This window comes from Trifolium pratense, linkage group LG5, assembly GCF_020283565.1.
Source record: "Trifolium pratense cultivar HEN17-A07 linkage group LG5, ARS_RC_1.1, whole genome shotgun sequence".
In the NCBI taxonomy this organism is placed as follows: Eukaryota; Viridiplantae; Streptophyta; class Magnoliopsida; order Fabales; family Fabaceae; genus Trifolium; species Trifolium pratense.
This window is the reverse complement of record NC_060063.1, coordinates 40224682-40252019: the sequence shown is the minus strand read 5'-3', so window position 1 is coordinate 40252019 and position 27338 is coordinate 40224682. Positions and strand designations below refer to the sequence as shown.

At 37.7% G+C, this 27338-nt stretch overlaps 1 pseudogene; it reads right to left on the bottom strand.

The window, feature by feature from the left end:
* Positions 1-86: 86 nt before the first annotated feature.
* LOC123886653 lies at positions 87-26309 on the bottom strand (annotated as a pseudogene).
* Between the last annotated feature and the right edge of the window lie 1029 nt (positions 26310-27338).

Below are 27338 nucleotides of genomic sequence, written 5' to 3'. Positions count from 1 at the left end.
GACACCAGATGTAAAAAGTCTTGTCTATATATTTTTCACTTCTGTGGGTATTGAAATCAGATGAAAAGACTACTCCATATAGCTTTTCACATCTGACATATGTTCCTCAGATGTAAAATGTTTATGTAATATGTCATTTTTCTACTAGTGCCAAAATATCCATAGTCCAAAATCATTCTTGCATCTGTCCAAAAGACATTTGTAATTTGTTCTTCACAATCCATTTGATATGCATGGTAAAATGATGGATTTTCCAAATGTTGTTTTTGAAAATATTCCATGAGACTACTGATGACAAATCGTCACACTCTCTAATCCATGCCTATTTTAGCAACATTAGATACATTTTAGTAGGTTTTTAGCAATAAATATAAGAGAAATCTAACCATTTGCTTGATTACTTGTTTTGCAAGAAAACAGGAAAAACTGCAGGAAATGAATGATTTTCACTACGCTGGGGGCGTAGCCCATCACGCGCCGCGTGATGGAGCTCACAGGGAGCCAAGATTTTCACTCTGATCACGCGCGGCGTGATACCTGACCACGCGCGGCGTGAACCTTTGTTCAGGAACTGGATTGCTCTCTGACTTGCCACGCGCGGCGTAGCTTTGGACCACGCGCGGCGTGAAGCCTTGCTGAAGATGAAGAATGCTCTCTGACTTGCTCACGCGCCGCGTGATTCTGTTATCACGCGCGGCGTAGTTGATGGAACTGCAACCACGCGCGGCGTGGTAGATCTGGCGCGCGGCGTGGTTGCCTTCTGTATATATATTTTCTGCATAATTCTGTTTTGGGGTTGGAAAATTCTGCATCTTTTCACTACATTCCGATTTTGGAACTTGAAGATCGTGATTCAACACTCCAGCGGAGAGCTCCAAGCGCATCAGATCATGGATTCACAAGCCGTGGCGATGAAGCGAGGAAGCGTACGAAGAACGATGAGGAGCTAAACTCCCTCGGAGGTAGAATCTAGGATAGTTTAGGATGTAGTGCAGCTGAATGTAACCTGCAATTGTGTAAGATCATACTCTCTTTATAGTGTTCATTCAATTCAAGTCTGTTTCTAATGCTTTATAATCCTTCATTAGTGTTATAATGATTTTGAGTTAAGTCACGTGCGAGAGTATTGATTTAATGTCTGAACTGAATTGTATTGAGCACTCGAGTGTCTCCGGTCGAGAGATTGAGGCATAGAGTGTAGCGAACGATTGACGCGCGTTAATATCATTCGTTGTAGGTAGCTTCCGCCCGAGAGATCGGGGGAGTATCGACAACGAATAGAGTGGATTTTAACAAGAGATTGCGATTCACTAATTTGTCGATCTAGTTGTGAACACTTGAGTAGATCTTATGACATTGTAGGTTGCATGCGGTTAGCTATAGACTAGGCGATTCCGACGATTCTACCTCGTTTTTCCAATATATCAAAGCACATTTTCTAGCAATTCATTACTTAACATACCCCCAATTCATGTATTTTTTGTATAATGTCTATGAACACCGTTCGACTAGTTTGATCACACAATCCCTGTGGATCGATATTTTTATTACTACGTGATTTTCGTGCACTTGCGAAATTTATCATCAAGTTTTTGGCGCCGTTGCCGGGGATTGTGATTGACTCAATTAGGCAATAGTGTTCATATTTTCTGTGTTTGTTTGGTTATTTTCTGGTTTATATTTTTCTCCCGGAGCGTTCTACTTGTGTGTTTCATTGTGCATGCGGAGAACAGGTCCTCAAGAGCTGCAATTTGATCCGGAGATTGAAAAGACAGCTCGCGCAATTCGAAAGGCAACCAGGGAAGCTCAAGCTTCAAGGGGAACAGCTTTGCTAAGAGATACACCGGACTGTCAAGGAAGGACTGCAGCAGCAATGGAGGAAGAACAGGTTCCACCGGTTCCTCAACCGCCAAGGCGTACCCTTGGTGATTATGGGAGGAGAGACAATGACGCGTTGGCAAATCAAGGCTTTCAGCCGGCGAATCCTGTCTCATTCGACATCAAGAACACGGTCCTTTCCGCCTTAAAAGAGAATCCTTATTCCGGTTCGGAAGCTCAATGCCCGAACTTACACTTGTCTCACTTCTATGAAGCATGCGACTATACCGATCCGCCGGGGGTGAGCGAATCGGACAAAAGACTGAGGTTATTCAAGCATTCTCTCACCGGCCGTGCTAAAGATTGGTTAGACACGATACCAGCCGGAACAATTGAGACTTGGAGACAGCTGGAGCGGAAGTTCTTAGATCGTTACTTCCCTATTCATAAGTTCCTAGAAAGAAGGGCTGAAATTAGCAACTTCGAACAAGCGGATGGTGAGACGTTGTATGATGCTTGGGAGAGGTTCAAAGTTTGTCTTAAAAGATGTCCGAATCACGGTTTCGATGGCCACAATCAGATGCAAATGTTTACCCAAGGTTTGAGGGCTCAAACGCGAATGATACTTGACGCATCAGCCGGTGGTTCGTTGAAGAACCGTGACGAAACTGAAGCAAGAGAATTGGTTGAAAGCATGGCTCAAAACGAGTATAGAGCCACTAATGATAGGGGAGCCAAAAAGAAAGGCGGAGTGTTGGAATTGGATACCCAAACAGCACTATTGGCGCAGCAAAAGCTCATGACTAGCCAAATGGAAGCAATGATGAAGTTGCTATCCAATCCACAAGTTCAATCTTCTCCAATAGGTAAAATTGACAATGTGCGCTGTGATTTTTGTTTGCAGGACCACCCTAATGGCGGATGCTTCCCGGAGGGTTCAGAGGAGGCTCGCTACTTGGCCAATTTTCGGAAGCCGTACAACAATAATAACAACGGTTCCGGATGGGGGAATGGTATGCAAAGTCAAGGTGCACAGCAACAGCAGCAAAGGCCTCCATCAAGGATGGAAGAGACTCTAAATCAGTTCATGCTCATGACCCAAAGCAACTTTGAAGCGATGAAATCGAGTCAAGCAACCTCTAACAAGAATCATGAAGCTTCTATAAAGAATCTTGAGGTGCAAATGGGTCAGCTGTCAAGACAGTTTTCGATGTTGCAAAACCAAGGAGGTTTCGGTGGAAACACTCATGATAATCCGAAAAATGAAACTTGCAATGGAATCACTTTGAGGAGTAGAGAGATACCGGAAAGGCCAGTTGTGGAGAAACCCTTGAAAAAGAAGGTCATTGAGGGAGAAGTTGAAAATAAGCAAGAAGTTGTAGTTGAAAATGAGAGATATGAGGGAGAGGTAGAAAAGGAAAATATGCCTAAAGAAGTTGAGATTAGTGAGGATGAAATAGAAGTAGTTGAAAAACAGAGGGAGATAAAAGAAAAAGAGAGTAAGAAGGTTGAGAAAGGTAAAGGAGTTGATGAATCACCATATGCTAGGATGCCTTTTCCTAGGAGAAAGAAAGTTAAGAATCTTGAGCGGGAGAAGGAGTTCAAGAAGTTCATGAAGGTGTTGAACAAGCTTGAGATGGCTATACCTTTAGTTGAGGCTTTGGAGCAAATGCCAAGTTATGCAAAGTTTTTAAAGGAGCTGCTCACGAAGAAAAGAAAACCATTAGATGATGAAATGGTAAGTATGACGGAGGAATGCAGCGCCCTAATTCAACGGAAGCTACCTCAGAAAAAGAAAGATCCGGGGAGCTTTACAATCCCTTGTTCTATTGGAACGCTCACCATTGAAAAAGCTTTGTGCGATTTGGGTGCTAGCATTAATCTAATGCCGTTATCAATGATGAAGAAGATACCGGGAGCTGTAGCAAAGCCGACAAAGATGAGTCTCTCTTTGGCGGATCGATCGGTTGTGCATCCGGAAGGTATTCTCCATGATGTGTTGGTCAAGGTTGCTGGGTTTGTGTTTCCCGCAGATTTTGTGGTCTTAGACATAGAAGAAACTAGGGAGTGGGAACCTTTGCTACTTGGTAGACCCTTTTTAGCAACTAGCCGTGCCCTAATCGATGTAGAGATGGGCGAACTCATGCTAAGGACCGATGATCAGCAGGTCACATTCAACGTCTTTGACAAGATGGAGTGTGGTGATGGAGACCCACAATGTTTTAAAATCCAGGTTTATGATCATATTGTTAAACATGCTCTTAAGTTACCTTGGAATGCACACTACTTGCCACATGGTGGCGCTTCTTCTCCGTGACCCTTAGGGGCATGGAACGTCAAGCATCGGGACGTTAAACAAGCGCTGGTTGGGAGGCAACCCAACGGTTTTTAATGTTTTAGTGTGTTTTCTTTTGAAGTATGTAGGTAGGTGTGCAGCAGAAGCAAGGACGAAAGCAGAACAGGGCAAAACAGAGTTCTACTACGCCGGGGGCGCAGTACAATCACGCGCGGCGTGGTCTGTCATCACAGAGGAAGGAGTTTTCAGAAGCTATCACGCGCGGCGTAGGGGTATATCACGCGCTGCGTGACAACTGAAAAATTATGGAGTCTCTGACTAAGTGGTTACGCGCCGCGTGATGGTTCGGACGCGCGGCGTGGCCTGTTTGAAAGAAGTTCTTGACCGTTACAATTGCTACTACGCGCGGCGTAGAAGGGCCACGCGCGGCGTGGTTACACAGGAAAGCGTGTCAAATTTGAATTTCTTCATCTTCTCAACCACTCCATCCGTCCCATCATCAATTCACACGGTCTCCCACACGGAAAACTCCATTGACAACCCATTTTCACTCTCCAAACTTCTCCAATTTCACTTCTAATCACCTCCAATCATCCATTTCCTTCACATTCACATTATACCCAAACCACCCACTCCTAAACCCACTCCAAATCCCTCATTTCATCTCATTTCACCATTCTCCCAAATTAACCCATTTCAATCTTTACAATATCAAGATGTTGACTCGGCTAACTGGAAAGGGAAAGAAGAAGAGTGATACTAATCCATCACAAGAGCCTCCGAAGAAACCAAGAACGAAGATGAGTGCAAGCAAGGGCCAATCTTCTCGGTCTGCTCAAGCATCTCCTCCTCGCCGGAGCAATGTCACTCGGCAACAGGTTCATCCCCACTTCATCAGTGAAGTGCATGAGAAAAGGTACTCACAAATTCGAACCTTTACTATTAATCAAGAGAAGGGTTTTGGTGAGGATTTGTTGAAGGGTGTAGCTGAGTTAGGAAATGAGATAAAGTCTAGGGGATGGGAGAAATTTAATAAATTGATGATTAAAGATGAAGTGAATCCTGGAAATCAGATGTGGGCTAGGGAGTTCTTTGCAAATGCCTATTTACCGGATCAACCAATGTTTCCGGAGTATGTTTCTGTGGTTAGGGGTGTTAAAGTGTGTTATTCTTTTGAAACTATAAACAATCTGCTTGGTTGTGCTGCTGGAGGAGTGTGTGAACTTTTGCGTGATAGAGAGAGGATCGACAAGAGTGGTATTGAAGTCAGGGAAGAACTAAAGAACATTGTGTGTCGTCCGGGGGCAATGTGGCTAGCCCACTCTGCAGCTTCTCTTCCTAGAAGGTTGAGCTTAACAAGTTTTAATCCGGTTCACCGAGCTTGGGGTGAATTTTGGTTGAAAAATGTGAGGGTTGTTGGCAACAATTCAGAAATTCAGCTGGATAATGCGCACGCGGTCCGATTGTTGGTGGAAGGGAAGTTTATTAATCTTGGGTATTGGTTACAAAAAGATCTTCATGAGATAGCCAATCATCCGAATCCGACCTTTACTTTGGGACATTGTAATCTCATCGCTGCTTTGTGTAGGGCGAATAATGTTCCCATGAATGTGCAAGAAGGTGATCTTCATCCCGTCCGACCTCTGTCTTTATCATACTTCATCAAAAAGTTTGAGAGAGGACCTATTGTGCCCCGAGGTGAGGGGAATGTGAAGTGGAAGAAATAGTCACAAGAAAGAGGGGGTTTGAATTGTGACCCTTTTTAAAAATTAATCCTGCATTCTACAAAATTGATCTCAAGTGTATACTTGGATAAATGTTAGTGAATTATAGAACAGCTTGGTCTGAGAACGTTCTTTACTATAAAATAGATTGTTCCGAGAACGTTCTCTACTGCGTGAGAATTCAAATTAAATATAATGAAGTGCTTTGTGTGATGTGTGTTTACAGTAAATAAAAGAGAATAAGGAAGAGAAACAACACACAAACAATTATCCTGGTTCACCCCCTAATAGTATGGGCTACTCCAGTCCTCACGCTCCTGTGAGATTATCCACTATGAGATACTACCGATCTCAAATTACACTTCTTCCTTGATCTAGTCCAAGATCATAATCTTCCAAGCTTCACTCGCTTGATCTACCTAAGTCCTCCAGACTTTATAAGGTGTCACTCAATCAATAGTTACGTATTGACTTGAGCCAATCTTTTACAAATGATGATGGTTTGGATCTTCAAGCTTTTACAAAAACTCAAACAATTGAGAAGCTTGTTACAATGGAAAAAACTCTCAGTTCACTCAAATGATATACTGATCCTAGTATTGAGATTACAATGTTTGGAGTGAGAGAGATTTAAATAAAGAGACAAAGATGTAACCACTTAAAAATGGGTTATGTTGAAAAATGGTCTCTTGAGTTATTTGCTTTTAGAAACTCAAAGGTTAGTTTGAGAAGCAAATAAAAACACTCTAAACTCAGAAGTATGATGAGAATGTAGATCTTGAGTGTGAGTGATAAAAGAAGAGTTTTATGACTTGTAGACAAAAACAAGTGATTGATGATTTGTAGCTTCAACTCTTGCTCTTCAAAGGCACCAATGTCTTCTATTTATAGTTGAGGTTGTGTCTTCAGTTCCTTGGTCCCAAAGGAAGTCTCTAACGGCTAGTTTATTCAAATAAGACAGCTCATGATGATTTGTTGAAGAGATAAGTGTTGTCTGTTCTTTCTCAGAATGTTCTCCAGGCAGTTCTTCAACTTTTCAAATAAAAGAGCCAGTAATGACAGCTTGCAGTGAGTTGTAGATAGTTGTCCATTGCTTTTCCACCAAGTATAGCCGTTATAAATCATTTAAACACGTTTTGGCCAGCTGTAGATGAGTTTGCATCTTCAAATGTAAAGGACAGTCATTCTCAACATCGTTCTCAGAATGTTCTCCAGACTGGGTAATATATGACTTTGTTCTTTTGAAGCAGATTTGATGCATGACAGAAACCAGCTGTAATATGTAGAGGAAGCAGCTGTATTGTCCTTCTTTGGAACTGTTCATGATGTCCTTTCCAAGTACTTTCATCTTGAACAAAATAAAACACATGGGAGAATGTTCATATAATATCCTTTTGAAAGTACATGACAACTAATAGTTGAAGATGTGTTGTCCCATTCTCATTGGTCTATGTAAACATTGTCTAAACACTCTTGATACACCTGATGAGATGTTGTCTTGAGAATTTATCATGTTGCACATGCTTGATCCTTAACTATGGCCAAAGGGGAAAGTCACTTTTCTCCCAAATATTCCTTGCCTTAATTGATCATAAACTGTTGTGATCTTGTGAGTTAAAACCAAGATAAAAGTGTTTCTTTGTCTTGAACAGAGTTGACTTAAAGAAATAAGTACTTTTGCTATGAAGCTCGTTCTTGGAGAGAATGAAGCATAAACTGTAGAATGTTCTCAGAGCATTCTTGAACCAGCATTCAAGATTTTCTTCAAGGAGTGAGACACGTGATCTTGATCAATTAACTTGAAATCTTGCTGCTGCAAAACTTCCCACAATTCCTCTTTGATGTTTTGCACACATGGTTGCTTGCTCATTGATGATCTTTAAGATTCTTTAGTGGAGGCATGAGAGTACTCATCATTGAGAATGATTAAAACATTTATTCCTTGTGCATAAGCTCCTTTGAAAAACTCATGACCATCATTCTCAAATGTTGTCATCTTGAGAAGCTTTGGTAAAATGATACTTTGAGTAGGTTATGAAGATCCTCAATGAATGCATCATTCCCATTAATATTAATTGTAGTAGTAAATCCTCAAAGCATATAACTCAAAAACTCATTGTAACCCTTGTCACATAAAATCAATATATTCTTGAGTAGCTTGTGATGCAGGTTTTTCCATCCTGATTCTTCAACTATGATCCTCAAATTCTTCCTTGATTATTCAATACTTGTTGTGATCCTTGAGGAAGACAATTATCCATGAAACTCACTTTCTTGCTTGATCCTTCGATGAATCTTTTTATGATTCAAAACAATAGTCTTTAAAAATCTTCTTGAAGCTTGTGATACTACTGTTGTAATTATCTGATGATACTCCAATTCTTTCATTGTTTGAGTATATAAATGCACTTGTTGACGTGAGTAGCCTCTAGCTCGTCCACTTGATAATATCTATCTTTCAACAAAAACTCAAGTGCAAACATCAGTAGATCACCATTCATAAAACTTAACATTTATTCCATAAGGTTTGTTGTCATTAAAATACTAAAATGGATTTTGCCTCAACAATCTCCCCCTTTTTGATGATGACAAACCTTTTGAATAAATTTTATGTTTTATGGATGGAAATAATAATAAATGCAAGAATGTTCATAGATATACAATTAAGCTCCCCCTAAACACATGCAAGAGTTTAATTTATGTCATTCTAATTAAACTCCCCCTAAATACATGCAAGAGGTTAATTCATAACATTCTTCATTAATTAGTTCCATCTAACAATTCTCTCCCATCATATATATCTCTCCCCCTTTTGTCATCTATCAAAAAGTATTGGGAAAAATATGAAATATGAAGTGCAATGATAGGAATCAAGAGAAGAAATGTATTGCATATACAAATCATGCAATTAAGAAGTTCATTCATATATCAAACATTAAAGCACAAATCATGTATGACGATCAATAATCATTCCATTCAATATAGCAATCATAACATGAATAATGATTAAATCACACTAAAACATTTGTAATCATTTGATTTTAAAAATTGATGCTAAACACTCAATTTTTAGAAAATGTGATTTTGACCTCAATGACAATGCAAGTCAAACATTCTCAAATTTAGAGAACTCCCCCTAAGTCTTATGAGATGGACATTCTTTTAAAACATGATCATTCTTAAAATAAGGAAATGATAGACAAGACTAAAATATCTTTTGAAAATCTTCCAATGATTTTTAAAACTAGAGAGAAAATTGCGCATATGAGGAAGCTGCGAAATCAGAGTTAATTGACATCTTGTCAAAAACAAATTCTCTCTTTTTTGAATATTCTCATAAAGAAGATGATTATGTTTCAAAGCAAAATATTCAAAGAATACTTCATTGTAAAAAAAAATTTTGATCACAATTCTATTTTGACAACATAACACGCAAGTGTAGAAACAACACTTTTATGTTAATAAAAAGTCAAATATGAGTTCAAGAATACAATGTGCAAGAACTATTATTCTTAGACCAAATTCTAATTTTATGGAGAGTGGACACACAAATTATTCTCATGAAGACCAATCATATGTTCTCTTGTTAAAATCCGTCAAATAATAAATCCAACAAAAAATGGATGTTAATTTAAAACATTTGAAGGAGGATCTTTTACATAAGTCATAACAAAATCTCAATTTTTTTTTTGAGAAGCCATGTTCAAAAAGTTCTACTTAATCATCAATTAAGCAAACTATAGGCTAATCAAGATGTGCAACAAAATTGGATTCATCCAAAGTTTTATATTGAGAAAAGTGCACATATAAAAGACTTATAGAAAAAATGTTTTTCATAAAAAAAGTGCTATAAGTCAAGCTTATGGAAGACCAAAATATGACATATAATTGATTATCAAAATCATGAGTTTTTGTCATTTTTGTTTTAAATGTTTTGGTCTATCATGAAGAATAATTAAGAGACTAACTCCAAAAGTTATTCATTGATCATCAAGGATAATTTTTCATTAAGCACGTAACATAGCTTGCACATAAAAAATTGATTAACACTATAATCAATATACTTTTTAAAACATATGCCACAAGACCATAAAAAATTGAATTAAGACAAATGTTAATTCAATCGATTTTTGGCATGTTAAATTAAAACTCGATCATTGTGAAAATAGAGAAAATATGACTTGATCAAATTAAACAACCCTTAACAAAATTTTAAAAGCAATATGAGTAGCATATTTGAAAAAGAAATGCTTACAAGGGTGTAAAAAGATGATATTGCACAAAAATGAAGTTCATTCACTTCACACTTAACATGATAATATGAAAGAGATTATTTTGCAATGTGTGAACCAAAATCATGAAAAGTATAGGAACAAGGATTGCAAACCTTATTGCTTTAAAGCTATTTGAAAGCATAAACATATACAATTCAAAAAAAAAAATGATGTACAAGTTAAGCTTTAAATTCATATACTTGCATTTCAGAAAGTATTCTTGATTTCAAGATCATTCAATCAATCACATAATAACATTTCATAAAGATATTCAAACTTATTATAATGCAAATGTGATTAAATTTAAAATTTTGTGTACCTCTTTTAATGACTTCCTTCTCATGAGATTTTAATGATGAGAGCATCTTGAATTGTTTCATAATTCCACCATATGTTCATCATTATAAATAGAGGACACTTGATTGATGATGGAGGAGAAAAGATTTATCCTTTGATGCATTCTCCAATGTTGAGTAAATTCACCCTCTTAGATTTTCTCTAAGGAAAAATCATCCTGGTAGAGTAACTTTAGGTAATAGGGATGAAGAGGAACTCATGTGTAGAACAAATTACTCATAACTCAATATTGTAATCAGAAACATTTGGATTTCATCATCATTTGATTTTCCTTGAGATCGTTCTTAGAACTTTATGATCCTTCAAGAATGAGATCCACATGCTTATTCATCTTTCATTTTCTTCAAAAGAAAATTTAGTTGTCATTCCATCAATGGTGATTTTAACAAATTACTTGAGAATTCAGAACTGAAAAAAGATTCTAGAGATCCTTGGGTAGAATTCATCAATGGTGAAAAGAGTGATTGATTAACCGGTTTGGTTGTGAAAGTAAAACCTTCAAATATCTTTGCAGCAGTTTGAGAAGAGGTTAATCCAAGACCAATGTCATTGCTTGAACTAAAATTCAATGAGGTGTCGAGATAACAAAAGTAGGACTGGGAATGGTTATCTTCGAGTAGAACTTATTTGCCTTTGGCACTTGTTGCCTTTGCAGGGAGAACATTCTTAGATTGATCTGCTGGATGAAACGGAGAATTTAAGTAACTCGTCCAAGTTATTTTCTTTTCCAAATTCCTATCTCCTTTTTTGTTCCCAACCTCAGTAGTAGAGTCCTCAAGATTAACAAACTCCTTTTTCATTTGATGAACATTTGAAGCCAAAGGTAGTGCAAAAGTTGACTGTTTTCTTCTTCTTGAAGTCAATCTTGTAGATATGAATAATCTTGGTGAAGATCATCCCATAAGGGAGAGTAACTTTCCTTGTTACAGACTCTGCTGCATTGATCGTATGTTGCAAGATGATGTGTGAGAGATTCAGCTTCAATCACTTAGTAAGGTGATACATGACAAACATGTCATTCTCCAAAACCTTTTCTTTGCTTCCTTTTCTAGGAAATACACAATGTTGACATATGTTGTGAAACAACTTGAATTCCTTCTCGAGAGTTGATGAAGGAGATTCATTCATCTTAACACCAATTGCAAATTGAACATTTCTATGACTAAATTATTTCTTCGCAATTTCAAAACGGTGTACCAATACCATTGTTCATTCCAATGGAGAATGTTATTGTTATATCAATGGAGCTTTTAAAGGTTCCATCTTGAGGATGATGGAAAGTCAACTCCCAACTCTTTGGATGTATTTGTAAAGATGATGTTCGAATAATTTCAATCTATTGATCCATGATTTCTTGTCGTTGTTGTTCATTAACATCAACACCACTATTATATCTTCTCTTCATATCAAACTCATTAAAAGTAAAATGCATAAAGAGAGTATCCCAAAAATTGTTTTCTTTACTATGCCAAAAATAGTAATAACATCAAAAATATAAAATCATGATATGATTGAATTTTTATACTTTCAAAATGGCATGAAGTTTTACTCAAGATACAAACATGATTCAAAAACATAACATGTAATATCTATGGTTTCTTTCAAGAGTATTTTTCAACGTTTAAAAATATTTTAGCCATTAAAACAGCTCTATTTTTGTTGAAATTCTAAATCAAGAAAAATCAACTGAAATACCATTTTCTTTAAAGAAAGTTGTGAAAGAAAGTTTTTCATAATCTCCACATGATCACTACTTATAGAAAATGATTTTTGAGCTTCTAACAAATGAACCCTTTTTCAAAGAACTTAAAAAGGGTTAAAAGGCACCACTCTTATGCTCTTAAAAATAATGTCCAAGTGGATCATTGAATAAATCATTAAGAATAAAGAAGTCATAAGACTTGTAGTTTTGACAAGAACAAATAAACCAATATGAAGTGGTTCAAGAGTTTTTTCGTTGAAATTGTATTTTTGAAAAAGAAGACAACTTCTTGATACAATAAATATAAGTTTACAAATTATATCATTTTCACAACCAATTTTGAAAAATATCTTATCAGATCAAATTTGGATAAATTTGCAATAGTTGTCATATTTGATAAAACTCTTTTATGCCAAAAACATTTAAAATATGATATGGTCTAAAATTCATCTATGTATTAACATAAAGATTTTAAATGAAAAATCATGATCATGAGGATGAGTATGAAATAACTTCAGTTCCAATGTTACCAAATTAGAGAAGTTATGTGTTACACCTTTAACATATCAATCATCCTTAATTTATGCAAAATCATTTTAGTAATGATACAAATACCTTTGGTTTGATTTTTGTCAATGATTCCAAAGGTTGCAGATCACATTCATCCTTTTTTAAATATGAGGAAATATTGTCTTTCTCAAGTCATATTCCTTGAGTATCAATTTTCCAAGTCTTAAGGCTTTTTCTTGACTGCTTAAAGATGTTCCTGCAACACAAGTTAGTAATGATTTTGGTACCCATAGTGATCTGGGTCCTTGAAGGTTAGTGTCATTCCTCTTATAAGATTTCTTCTTATGATGATAAGTTGATCTCTTATAGGAAGTTTTGGAATAAGAATGCATTTTGAGAACCTTCTGAGAATGTTCTTGTTTCTGATGAGAATGTTCTTTTCTTTTGAATTTTTTCTTAAAACAAAAGGATTCAATATGTCCATATTTGTAACAATATGAGCATTTGTATCTCTGTAATTTTTTATCTTTATGAGGAACAAAAAAATTCTCATAAGACTTTTGTTTTTGAAAATTTCCACAACCTAAATAAGTTTTTTCAAAAATTACTATTTGTGATTCCTTTATGTTTTGAAAAGTTTCTCTAGATTTTGCAGAACTTGTAATGTCGTTTTTCAATTCTAAAACATTTCCTTTCAAAACATCATTCTCTTCATGATTCATAGAGCATTCTGGAAGATGATTATTGATTTCTTCCTCGTTGAGAATCTTTGTTTGTTCAAACATTTCCAAATGAGAGTATTGCAATTCTTGAATCATTTTAAAATATTTATCATTTAAGATTTGCAATTTCTCATTTTCTTTCTCAATCTCAAATAGTCGATTTTCCATAATTGTATACTTTTGAGATATAATGTTTGAGCTTTTTAGAAGATTATCAAATCCAACTTCCATTACTTTACATGCAGGACAAAATTCAAAAGTTGTTACCTCTTTATCTACCATTGAACATGAGTTGCCTTTTTCTTCTATTTTTGAGCCATCAAAGTCATCTTTAGTTGCCATCGTAGATTTCATCTTTGAAGCAAGCTTTCTTTGCACTTTCTTGTTCTTAGGACATTTAGTTTTGGAATGTCCCTTCTTTTTGCATTTATGGCTCGAACTTTGATTTGCAGGTTTCGTCATCACTTCCTTCCTGAATCTTTTCCTCTTACACTGTTAAGTGCTCAAACCTTAGAGGCAGAGCTCTGATGCCAATTGAAGTGGAAGAAATAGTCACAAGAAAGGGGGGGTTTGAATTGTGACCCTTTTTAAAAATTAATCCTGCATTCTACAAAATTGATCTCAAGTGTATACTTGGATAAATGTTAGTGAATTATAGAACAGCTTGGTCTGAGAACGTTCTTTACTATAAAATAGATTGTTCCGAGAACGTTCTCTACTGCGTGAGAATTCAAATTAAATATAATGAAGTGCTTTGTGTGATGTGTGTTTACAGTAAATAAAAGAGAATAAGGAAGAGAAACAACACACAAACAATTATCCTGGTTCACCCCCTAATAGTATGGGCTACTCCAGTCCTCACGCTCCTGTGAGATTATCCACTATGAGATACTACCGATCTCAAATTACACTTCTTCCTTGATCTAGTCCAAGATCATAATCTTCCAAGCTTCACTCGCTTGATCTACCTAAGTCCTCCAGACTTTATAAGGTGTCACTCAATCAATAGTTACGTATTGACTTGAGCCAATCTTTTACAAATGATGATGGTTTGGATCTTCAAGCTTTTACAAAAACTCAAACAATTGAGAAGCTTGTTACAATGGAAAAAACTCTCAGTTCACTCAAATGATATACTGATCCTAGTATTGAGATTACAATGTTTGGAGTGAGAGAGATTTAAATAAAGAGACAAAGATGTAACCACTTAAAAATGGGTTATGTTGAAAAATGGTCTCTTGAGTTATTTGCTTTTAGAAACTCAAAGGTTAGTTTGAGAAGCAAATAAAAACACTCTAAACTCAGAAGTATGATGAGAATGTAGATCTTGAGTGTGAGTGATAAAAGAAGAGTTTTATGACTTGTAGACAAAAACAAGTGATTGATGATTTGTAGCTTCAACTCTTGCTCTTCAAAGGCACCAATGTCTTCTATTTATAGTTGAGGTTGTGTCTTCAGTTCCTTGGTCCCAAAGGAAGTCTCTAACGGCTAGTTTATTCAAATAAGACAGCTCATGATGATTTGTTGAAGAGATAAGTGTTGTCTGTTCTTTCTCAGAATGTTCTCCAGGCAGTTCTTCAACTTTTCAAATAAAAGAGCCAGTAATGACAGCTTGCAGTGAGTTGTAGATAGTTGTCCATTGCTTTTCCACCAAGTATAGCCGTTATAAATCATTTAAACACGTTTTGGCCAGCTGTAGATGAGTTTGCATCTTCAAATGTAAAGGACAGTCATTCTCAACATCGTTCTCAGAATGTTCTCCAGACTGGGTAATATATGACTTTGTTCTTTTGAAGCAGATTTGATGCATGACAGAAACCAGCTGTAATATGTAGAGGAAGCAGCTGTATTGTCCTTCTTTGGAACTGTTCATGATGTCCTTTCCAAGTACTTTCATCTTGAACAAAATAAAACACATGGGAGAATGTTCATATAATATCCTTTTGAAAGTACATGACAACTAATAGTTGAAGATGTGTTGTCCCATTCTCATTGGTCTATGTAAACATTGTCTAAACACTCTTGATACACCTGATGAGATGTTGTCTTGAGAATTTATCATGTTGCACATGCTTGATCCTTAACTATGGCCAAAGGGGAAAGTCACTTTTCTCCCAAATATTCCTTGCCTTAATTGATCATAAACTGTTGTGATCTTGTGAGTTAAAACCAAGATAAAAGTGTTTCTTTGTCTTGAACAGAGTTGACTTAAAGAAATAAGTACTTTTGCTATGAAGCTCGTTCTTGGAGAGAATGAAGCATAAACTGTAGAATGTTCTCAGAGCATTCTTGAACCAGCATTCAAGATTTTCTTCAAGGAGTGAGACACGTGATCTTGATCAATTAACTTGAAATCTTGCTGCTGCAAAACTTCCCACAATTCCTCTTTGATGTTTTGCACACATGGTTGCTTGCTCATTGATGATCTTTAAGATTCTTTAGTGGAGGCATGAGAGTACTCATCATTGAGAATGATTAAAACATTTATTCCTTGTGCATAAGCTCCTTTGAAAAACTCATGACCATCATTCTCAAATGTTGTCATCTTGAGAAGCTTTGGTAAAATGATACTTTGAGTAGGTTATGAAGATCCTCAATGAATGCATCATTCCCATTAATATTAATTGTAGTAGTAAATCCTCAAAGCATATAACTCAAAAACTCATTGTAACCCTTGTCACATAAAATCAATATATTCTTGAGTAGCTTGTGATGCAGGTTTTTCCATCCTGATTCTTCAACTATGATCCTCAAATTCTTCCTTGATTATTCAATACTTGTTGTGATCCTTGAGGAAGACAATTATCCATGAAACTCACTTTCTTGCTTGATCCTTCGATGAATCTTTTTATGATTCAAAACAATAGTCTTTAAAAATCTTCTTGAAGCTTGTGATACTACTGTTGTAATTATCTGATGATACTCCAATTCTTTCATTGTTTGAGTATATAAATGCACTTGTTGACGTGAGTAGCCTCTAGCTCGTCCACTTGATAATATCTATCTTTCAACAAAAACTCAAGTGCAAACATCAGTAGATCACCATTCATAAAACTTAACATTTATTCCATAAGGTTTGTTGTCATTAAAATACTAAAATGGATTTTGCCTCAACAGAATGCTGCGAGAGAGGAAGCTTTGAGGGAGGAGGAAGAGATTAATCGTTTTGAAGAAGGTAATCATCCGGATCAACAAGGGGATCCGGCAAATGAATATCACGATATACCAGCTCATGCTCCTCCTCCTTACTCTCATGATATAAATCAGCTTGCATCGATGTTGCATCAAATGGAAATTTCTCAATATTCGGGGCTGCCGAATCTCTACTTTGATACCGCCTCTTCCATGTACACCGAGGCGATGACTTACCGGTCTACCTTCCCTCCTCCTACTTTTGGGACTTTGTATCCCGTTGATACTGATTGGGAGGCGCATCAGGCAAGGGAACTGACATCTTTTCAGGCCAGACAAGCTTACAATTCTGGTTTGAGAGCTGCTGAGTTGGCCGAGATCGAGAGGCGACGCCGGGTTGAGCAGGATGAGGCTGCTGCTATGGAGAGGGAAATGCTGGATGTGGATGGGCTGAATTTGAACTTGAATAGCCCGTTCACAAACTACTTCACCGGCCAGCCGGATGACGCAGTTTGATGTTGTTGGTGATGCTGTTCTGCTGCTGCTGCTGCTGCTACTGCTCTACTACTCTATCTCTATCTTTCCTTCATTGTCTTTTATTTGCTTGGTTTGTAATAATATTCTGATGTTGCTTGGATATTAGCTGGATATTTTAATTGTGTACTCTAAATTTGAATCTTCTCTTGTTTAATTGTGGAATGGTTTTTACTTCTAGAATTTGTTTCAATATCTTGGCATGTTCTTTCTAGTTACTTGAGTATCAATTACTTGATTTTCTCCGTGTGTGATATGTGAAACTTGCAGTGCAATAGCTTGTTGCACTCATGCGATCAAGAGGCAAAGGAAGGGAACGCACACTTTTTGACCGGTTCTTTGATTCGACCCAACCGAGAGGTATTGAGCCAGACACTCATTTTTATTCTATGTGTGATATCCACTCTTGTATTGTCTCTCGATTTTGCTTGTCGTCTTTGTATTTGATTGGTACTTTTGTAGCACACACGAGGCATGTTTCTTGGTACCTTTGAGCCTTTCTATCCACCCTTACATATAATTATCCTTTGCTTAACCAATTTGAGCTGAAAAAGAAAATGTTATTTTTGCTAAACCTTAAGAAAATTTTGATGAAAAAAAGGAATGACTTTCTTGGAGGTTAGGCACCTAATTAGTGGTTGATGCGCATTGCTCACTACTAAGTTTGGGGTTGCTCTTTGGAATTAGCAACAAATAAAGTTTGGGGTGAGGGTACTAGAGAACTTATGAAGGTTTTGATTTGAAAAATTGAGAAAAAATTTTCAACAATTGCAAGGCAAGAAAATGAAAAAAAAGAAGATGAATGAATGTGAAAGGAAAATAGAAAAGAGGTACAAAAAAAAAGATGTGATAGCCTTGAATTCAAAAGATTTGCAAAACTTTGTTTGATGATTAAAAAAGTTCTCTAGTCCACTATAGTTCAAAGGAAAAAGGGGGTTTGGTTTATGAAACATTTTTGACCTTAGGGGGATCTAACTCCAAGTTTTTCTACTACTTATCCAAAAATGTCACCATCCACCCTAGCCAAGCCACGTTATAACCCTAAAAGTCCTCTAATGTGTGTGCACAAAGTGAACCGAATGAATTCTTAGATTACTTGCAAAATTATTGTTGACTTGCATTGATGTGTTGATTTGAGGGAATTACCAAAAACTGAAGAGTGCATGTGAGTAGTGTGATGAAATCATAGAGCTTTGGTCGAAAAGTGTGAACTACTTGAAAATGCCTTGCGGGAACGGTTGTGCAATTGAGCGTTGTTTGCAGGTGGATCATTGATCATCAGGTGAGTCTCACGTATGTATGATTCGAGTGAATTTAAGGAAAATGCCAAGGTCTTGACACAAAAGCTGGAGGTAAAAGTTGTTTCCTTGAGGACAAGGAAAGGTTTAAGTTTGGGGTTGTGATGACAAATCGTCACACTCTCTAATCCATGCCTATTTTAGCAACATTAGATACATTTTAGTAGGTTTTTAGCAATAAATATAAGAGAAATCTAACCATTTGCTTGATTACTTGTTTTGCAAGAAAACAGGAAAAACTGCAGGAAATGAATGATTTTCACTACGCTGGGGGCGTAGCCCATCACGCGCCGCGTGATGGAGCTCACAGGGAGCCAAGATTTCCACTCTGATCACGCGCGGCGTGATACCTGACCACGCGCGGCGTGAAGCTTTGTTCAGGAACTGGGTTGCTCTCTGACTTGCCCACGCGCGGCGTAGCTTTGGACCACGCGCGGCGTGAAGCCTTGCTGAAGATGAAGAATGCTCTCTGATTTGATCACGCGCCGCGTGATTCTGTTATCACGCGCGGCATAGTGATGGAGTTGCAACCACGCGCGGCGTGGTAGATCTGGCGCGCGGCGTGGTTGCCTTCTGTATATATATTTTCTGCATAATTCTGTTTTCGGGTTGGAAAATTCTGCAACTTTTCACTACATTCTGGTCTTGGAACTGAAGATCGTGATTCAACACTCCAGTGGAGAGCTCCAAGCGCATCAGATCATGGATTCACGAGCCGTGGCGATGAAGCGAGGAAGCGTACGAAGAACGATGAGGAGCTAAACTCCTTCGGAGGTAGAATCTAGGTAGTTTAGGATGTAGTTCATTGAATGTAACCTGCAATTGTGTAAGATCATACTCTCTTTATAGTGTTCATTCAATTCAAGTCTGTTTCTAATGCTTTACAATCCTTCATTAGTGTTGTAATGATTTTGAGTTAAGTCACGTGCGAGAGTATTGATTTAATGTCTGAACTGAATTGTATTGAGCACTCGAGTGTCTCCGGTCGAGAGATTGAGGCATAGAGTGTAGCGAACGATTGACGCGCGTTAATATCATTCGTTGTAGGTAGCTTCCGCCCGAGAGATCGGGGGAGTATCGACAACGAATAGAGTGGATTTTGACAAGAGATTGCGATTCACTAATTTGTCGATCTAGTTGTGAACACTTGAGTAGATCTTATGACATTGTAGGTTGCATGCGGTTAGCTATAGACTAGATGATCCCGATGATTCTACCTCGCTTTTTCCACTATATCAAAGCACATTTTCTAGCAATTCATTACTCAACATACCCCCAATTTTTGTGTATTTTCTGTATAATGTCTATGAACACCGTTCGACTAGTTTGATCACACAATCCCTGTGGATCGATATTTTTATTACTACGTGATTTTCGTGCACTTGCGAAATTTATCATCAAGTTTTTGGCGCCGTTGCCGGGGATTGTGATTGATTCGACAAGGCGATAGTGTTCATATTTTTCTGTGTTTTCCTTATTTTTCTGTTTTATAATTTTTCTACCGGAGCGTTCTACTTGTGTGTTTCATTGTGCATGCGGAGAACAGGTCCAATTAAGCTGGATTTCGATTCTGAAATTGAGACAGCAGCACGAGCAAATCGTAAGGAGGAAGGAAGATATGTTTGAATCATACAATCAAGAGGCACTCTTAACTAGTTGCAAGTTCAATAATGTCTTTCTACAAATCATTACCAAACAACTAGAAGCTCAATGTATGGTGCAAGCAACCTCTCAAAATAATCCTCATTTCAACACCTTCAATCTTGGAGTGAAGAATCACATGAATTGTTCTTATGGAGCTAATCTGAATCAAGCATTTCCTCAAGATCAACATTTTGAAGATCACCTTGAATCTTTTGAAGATACTCTTATCTTAGCCATGAAGATGACTCAAGGAAATTTTGAGGTGATGAAGGCAAACCAAGAAGTGTCAAGCAAACGTCATGAAGCCTCCATCAAAAATCTCGAAAACCAAATGGGTCAATTAGCAAGGCAAGTCTCTTCTCTACAAACTCAAAGTGGTTTTTGTGGAAACACCACGGATTCTCATAATGAAAGTTGTAATTCCATTAATTTGAGGAGTATAGAAGTTTCATCACCGGAAGTAGTGGAGAATCCTAAGAAGGATGAGAGTAGAAATGGTGTAGTTGAAAAGATGAGGGAGGATGTAGTTGAAGATAGAAAAGAAAATAAGAAAGAAGAAAAAAATAAGGAAGAAAAAGCTTATGAGGGTGAAGTTGGAAAGAGAGTGGAGAATGAGTCTAGTGCCAAGAAAGGCAAGAAACCTCTTGTGAAGGACCCCAAGTTTCAAGTTCCTTCACCATATGCTAGAATGCCTTATCCTAGGATGAAGAGGGTCAAGAACCAAGACCTTGAAGTTTGTGGAGGGGTATCCGAATGTTTCAAAGTAGAAGTACTAGAGGAAGTGGTAAAAGATGATAAAGAAGAAGAGTGGGATCATGAGATTGAAATTTTTCTTCAAAACTTGGATAACCCCCTAGAAGAGGAGAAAGAGCCAAGGGCGATAAAAAAGCCACCGGAATTAAAAGAACTTCCTCCTAAATGGAAGTATGTGTTTTTGGGTGGCGACGCTAGGAAACCCGTGATCATAAGTGATTTGCTCACTCCACTAGAAGAGAATGACTTGTTAAAAGAAGCGGAGAAAGTGAATGACGACCTAGGATGGGTCTTGGATGGTGTGGTCCCTATCTATTGCTTGCACAAGATGGCCAAAGAAGAAGAGCCCGATCCGGTTGTCAATCCTCAAAAGTCTTCCACTTCAACATTGAAAGCTTCGGTGAAGAAAGGTTCTAAGAAATCTCCATCACGGTCTAGTAAGAAGGAAAGAACCAATTTGAAGACCAAAGGGGAAGATCTCAAGAGTGATTCGGGAAGTGTGAAATCATTACCTATTGATATTAATATTGCTCCTTTGAATGAAGAGAACAAGAGGAGCCGGGTTGAATCAAAGTTGAAGTATCCTCCCTAACTTGTGAGGATGAAGCGTCAAGCTAATGACGAGAAAGAAGCGCTTCATGGGAGGCAACCCATGAGTTTACGGTCCTTTCTTCCCTTTCACTCTTATGCTACTTTTTGTAATAATAATTTGATGTTGCTTGGATTTGGCTGGATTGTACTATTTTAAACTTTGAATTTGAACTTTGTCTTGTTTGATTGTGGAATGGTTTTTACTTTTAGAGTTTGTTTCAATACGTTGGCATGTTCCTTCTAGTTACTTGAGTATCAATTGCTTGATTTTCTCCGTGTGTGATTTGTGAAACTTGCAGTGCAATAGCTTGTTGCACTCATGTGATCAAGAGGCAAAGGAAGGGAACGCACACTTTTTGACCGGTTCTTTGATTCGACCCAACCGAGAGGTATTGAGCCAAACACTCCTTTTCCTTCTATGTGTGATATCCACTCATGTATTGTCTCTCGATTTTGCTTGTCGTCTTTGTATTTGATTGGTACTTTTGTAGCACACACGAGGCATGTTTCTTGGTACCTTTGAGCCTTTCTATCCACCCTTACATATAATTATCCTTTGCTTAACCAATTTGAGCTGGAAAAGAATATGTTATTTTTGCAAAACCTTAAGAAATTTTTGATGAAAGAAAAAAAAGGAATGACTTTCTTGGAGGTTAGGCACCTAATTAGTGGTTGATGCGCATTGCTCACCACTAAGTTTGGGGTTGCTCTTTGGAATTAGCAACAAATAAAGTTTGGGGTGAGGGTACTAGAGAACTTACAAAAAGTTTTGATTTGAAAAATTGGAAAAAATTTTCAATATTTGCAAGGCAAAGAAGAAAACAAAAGATGAATGAATGTGAAAGGAAAATAGAAAAGAAGTACAAAAGAAAAAAAAAGAGATGTGATAGCCTTGAATTCAAAAGAATTGCAAATCTTTGTTTGATGATTGAAAAAGTTCTCTAGTCCACTATAGTTCAAAGGAAAAGGGGGTTTGGTTTATGAAATATTTTTGACCTTAGGGGGATCTAACTCCAAGTTTTTCTACTACTTATCCAAAAATGTCACCATCCACCCTAGCCAAGCCACGTTATAACCCTAAAAGTCCTCTAATGTGTGTGCACAAAGTGAACCGAATGAATTCTTAGATTACTTGCAAAATTATTGTTGACTTGCATTGATGTGTTGATTTGAGTGAATTACCAAACACTGAAGAGTGCATGTGAGTAGTGTGATGAAATCATAGAGCTTTGGTCGAAAAGTGTGAACTACTTGAAAATGTCTTGCGGGAACGGTTGTGCAATTGAGCATTGTTTGCAGGTGGATCATTGATCATCAGGTGAGTCTCACGTATGTATGATTCGAGTGAATTTAAGGAAAATGCCAAGGTCTTGACACAAAAGCTTGAGGTGAAAGTTGTTTCCTTGAGGACAAGGAAAGGTTCAAGTTTGGGGTTGTGATGACAAATCGTCACACTCTCTATTCCATGCCTATTTTAGCAACATTAGATACATTTTAGTAGGTTTTTAGCAATAAATATGAGAGAAATCTAACCATTAGCTTGATTACTTATTTTGCAAGAAAACAGGAAAAACTGCAGGAAATGAAGGATTTTCACTACGCTGGGGGCGTAGCCTATCACGCGCCGCGTGATGGAGCTCACAGGGAGCCAAGATTTCCACTCTGATCACGCGCGGCGTGATACCTGACCACGCGCGGCGTGAAGCTTTGTTCAGGAACTGGGTTGCTCTCTGACTTGCCCACGCGCGGCGTAGCTTTGGACCACGCGCGGCGTGAAGCCTTGCTGAAGATGAAGAATGCTCTCTGATTTGATCACGCGCCGCGTGATTCTGTTATCACGCGCGGCATAGTGATGGAGTTGCAACCACGCGCGGCGTGGTAGATCTGGCGCGCGGCGTGGTTGCCTTCTGTATATATATTTTCTGCATAATTCTGTTTTCGGGTTGGAAAATTCTGCAACTTTTCACTACATTCTGGTCTTGGAACTGAAGATCGTGATTCAACACTCCAGTGGAGAGCTCCAAGCGCATCAGATCATGGATTCACGAGCCGTGGCGATGAAGCGAGGAAGCGTACGAAGAACGATGAGGAGCTAAACTCCTTCGGAGGTAGAATCTAGGTAGTTTAGGATGTAGTTCATTGAATGTAACCTGCAATTGTGTAAGATCATACTCTCTTTATAGTGTTCATTCAATTCAAGTCTGTTTCTAATGCTTTACAATCCTTCATTAGTGTTGTAATGATTTTGAGTTAAGTCACGTGCGAGAGTATTGATTTAATGTCTGAACTGAATTGTATTGAGCACTCGAGTGTCTCCGGTCGAGAGATTGAGGCATAGAGTGTAGCGAACGATTGACGCGCGTTAATATCATTCGTTGTAGGTAGCTTCCGCCCGAGAGATCGGGGGAGTATCGACAACGAATAGAGTGGATTTTGACAAGAGATTGCGATTCACTAATTTGTCGATCTAGTTGTGAACACTTGAGTAGATCTTATGACATTGTAGGTTGCATGCGGTTAGCTATAGACTAGATGATCCCGATGATTCTACCTCGCTTTTTCCACTATATCAAAGCACATTTTCTAGCAATTCATTACTCAACATACCCCCAATTTATGTGTATTTTCTGTATAATGTCTATGAACACCGTTCGACTAGTTTGATCACACAATCCCTGTGGATCGATATTTTTATTACTACGTGATTTTCGTGCACTTGCGAAATTTATCATCAGTCACACTCTCTAATCCATGCCTATTTTAGCAACATTAGATACATTTTAGTAGGTTTTTAGCAATAAATATAAGAGAAATCTAACCATTTGCTTGATTACTTGTTTTGCAAGAAAACAGGAAAAACTGCAGGAAATGAATGATTTTCACTACGCTGGGGGCGTAGCCCATCACGCGCCGCGTGATGGAGCTCACAGGGAGCCAAGATTTTCACTCTGATCACGCGCGGCGTGATACCTGACCACGCGCGGCGTGAACCTTTGTTCAGGAACTGGATTGCTCTCTGACTTGCCACGCGCGGCGTAGCTTTGGACCACGCGCGGCGTGAAGCCTTGCTGAAGATGAAGAATGCTCTCTGACTTGCTCACGCGCCGCGTGATTCTGTTATCACGCGCGGCGTAGTTGATGGAACTGCAACCACGCGCGGCGTGGTAGATCTGGCGCGCGGCGTGGTTGCCTTCTGTATATATATTTTCTGCATAATTCTGTTTTGGGGTTGGAAAATTCTGCATCTTTTCACTACATTCCGATTTTGGAACTTGAAGATCGTGATTCAACACTCCAGCGGAGAGCTCCAAGCGCATCAGATCATGGATTCACAAGCCGTGGCGATGAAGCGAGGAAGCGTACGAAGAACGATGAGGAGCTAAACTCCCTCGGAGGTAGAATCTAGGATAGTTTAGGATGTAGTGCAGCTGAATGTAACCTGCAATTGTGTAAGATCATACTCTCTTTATAGTGTTCATTCAATTCAAGTCTGTTTCTAATGCTTTATAATCCTTCATTAGTGTTATAATGATTTTGAGTTAAGTCACGTGCGAGAGTATTGATTTAATGTCTGAACTGAATTGTATTGAGCACTCGAGTGTCTCCGGTCGAGAGATTGAGGCATAGAGTGTAGCGAACGATTGACGCGCGTTAATATCATTCGTTGTAGGTAGCTTCCGCCCGAGAGATCGGGGGAGTATCGACAACGAATAGAGTGGATTTTGACAAGAGATTGCGATTCACTAATTTGTCGATCTAGTTGTGAACACTTGAGTAGATCTTATGACATTGTAGGTTGCATGCGGTTAGCTATAGACTAGGCGATTCCGACGATTCTACCTCGTTTTTCCAATATATCAAAGCACATTTTCTAGCAATTCATTACTTAACATACCCCCAATTCATGTATTTTTTGTATAATGTCTATGAACACCGTTCGACTAGTTTGATCACACAATCCCTGTGGATCGATATTTTTATTACTACGTGATTTTCGTGCACTTGCGAAATTTATCATCAACTACCAACTTCTCCAAATAACATCCTACACTTTCTTCTTTCTTTTAGATAGTTCTTCGCATCCAGCCGAGTATATCCAAGATTATCTCTACCTCCAACATGTGCACTCATGAGCTGAAATGAGGCCTTTTGCATCAACCTAGAGTCTTCCGCCATTTCAATCTCATATGCTTGAACTTCGGATATTTTACGATGTGAGGCTAACATGTGTGTTGTTTCTGGAAGCTGCAAAAGGTGGTTATGAGCTTCTACGAACTCGTGGATTACAAACTTTTCATCCTTTCTACTAAGTGCAATTCTCGCCGGGCAGTCGGTTCTTGTCTCAGCTTTAGGATTCTTCACCAAGAGCGATGTCGGATTCTTTGTTCGATGACCCTCTTTACAACAAACGAATCAGAACGATCTAATATAGCCATCCTTCCTTTTGTTGGTGTATTGTTTTCTAACTCCAAAGCCTTTTTCTTTCTCATACGCAACCCAAAATTCCCATGCTTCATTTACACTATCAAATTTCATACCAACACTAGGTGTTGTAACTATTGTCATTGTTTGACTTAACCTGTTAAAATAAAATTATACAGAACCAAGATATATCAAAGAAATTGGGTCTTTTATCAACAATTAAAATTAGAACTACATATAGAGGAATATAAAGCAAAATTTTAGAACTAAATGTTCTCATAAAAGAGATAAACATAAACAGGGGATTCACATTTTAGAACTAAATGAAAAGGAATATGAAGCAAATATATGCCAAATATAAACACTAATATGTAAAATTGCAACAAAAAAAAGACCAGTTTATGTAAGAAACTTACTTTGTTTTGAGTTGATTTTGAAAGGCTTCATCAATGGAGAAGATGGGTTGAGGTTTAGCTTTACCAATGGAGAAGAATAGACACCTAATCTCCAAGTAATTTGCCGCCAAAAGCATTGCAGTGCAGTCAAGGGAAATAAAGCAATTTGCCTTTATAAAAAATTGGATGACGTGGCGGAATATAGTCCATTGGATATCTAGAAAGGCTCATATGACTGCATGATTTTGGTGAACTCACTTGATCCAAATCCTTGCAATTGCCCTTCTTGTTACCACAGGCTATTGCAGGAAAATTTGTTCTATTCACTATTCGGTTATCTTCCTCACTGAATCTCAGTCTCTTTTTTCTCTTTCTCGTTCATATTTCTAATTTCGTTTTTTCATTCTGATTCTGCTATATTTAAATTTTTATTAAAAAAAAAATCAAAAAACGATGTTTCAGCGCCGATGAAAAAAGGAAAACAAAAGAAAGAGAAGCAGTCAAACCGCCGGTTTTCAAAACCGTCGGTTCACCTGTTTTTTCCGGTTCTGAAGTCAGACCAAACCACTGCACCTCCGGTTTTTTTGTTACCCGAACACTTTGAAAAAAAGTGTGCAAGTATATAAAATTTTTCTAATTTATTTTATTATCTGAACACTTTAAAAAAAGTTTGCAGACATTTAAAAAGTATGAAGTCTTTTGTTCCTGATCTATTGCATGACAACCTACTGCTACACTTGGAAGCGGAGTTCAAAACAAAACACATGGATTACTATTACAAAGGTAAAGTTCTAGAGAACATGAATGGATTAGATTTATCATGCAATAATCTAACAGATACCATCCCTTTTCAAATTGGAGACCAAAAACAAATCAGAGCATTGAATCTATCACATAATTACTTGTCGGGTCATATTCCAAATACTTTATCAAATCTTACCCAAATAGAGAGCCTTGACTTATCATACAATAACTTGAGTGGTAAGATATACCTTATGAATTAACCCGGTTGAACTCTTTATCAATCTTCAATGTGTCATACAACAACCTTTCTGGAACACCACCTAGTACAGGACAGTTTGCAACCTTTGATGAAGAAAGCTACAGAGGTAATCCGGTCTTCAATGTGTCATACCACTCCTTTTTTTTTTTTTCTTTATATTAAT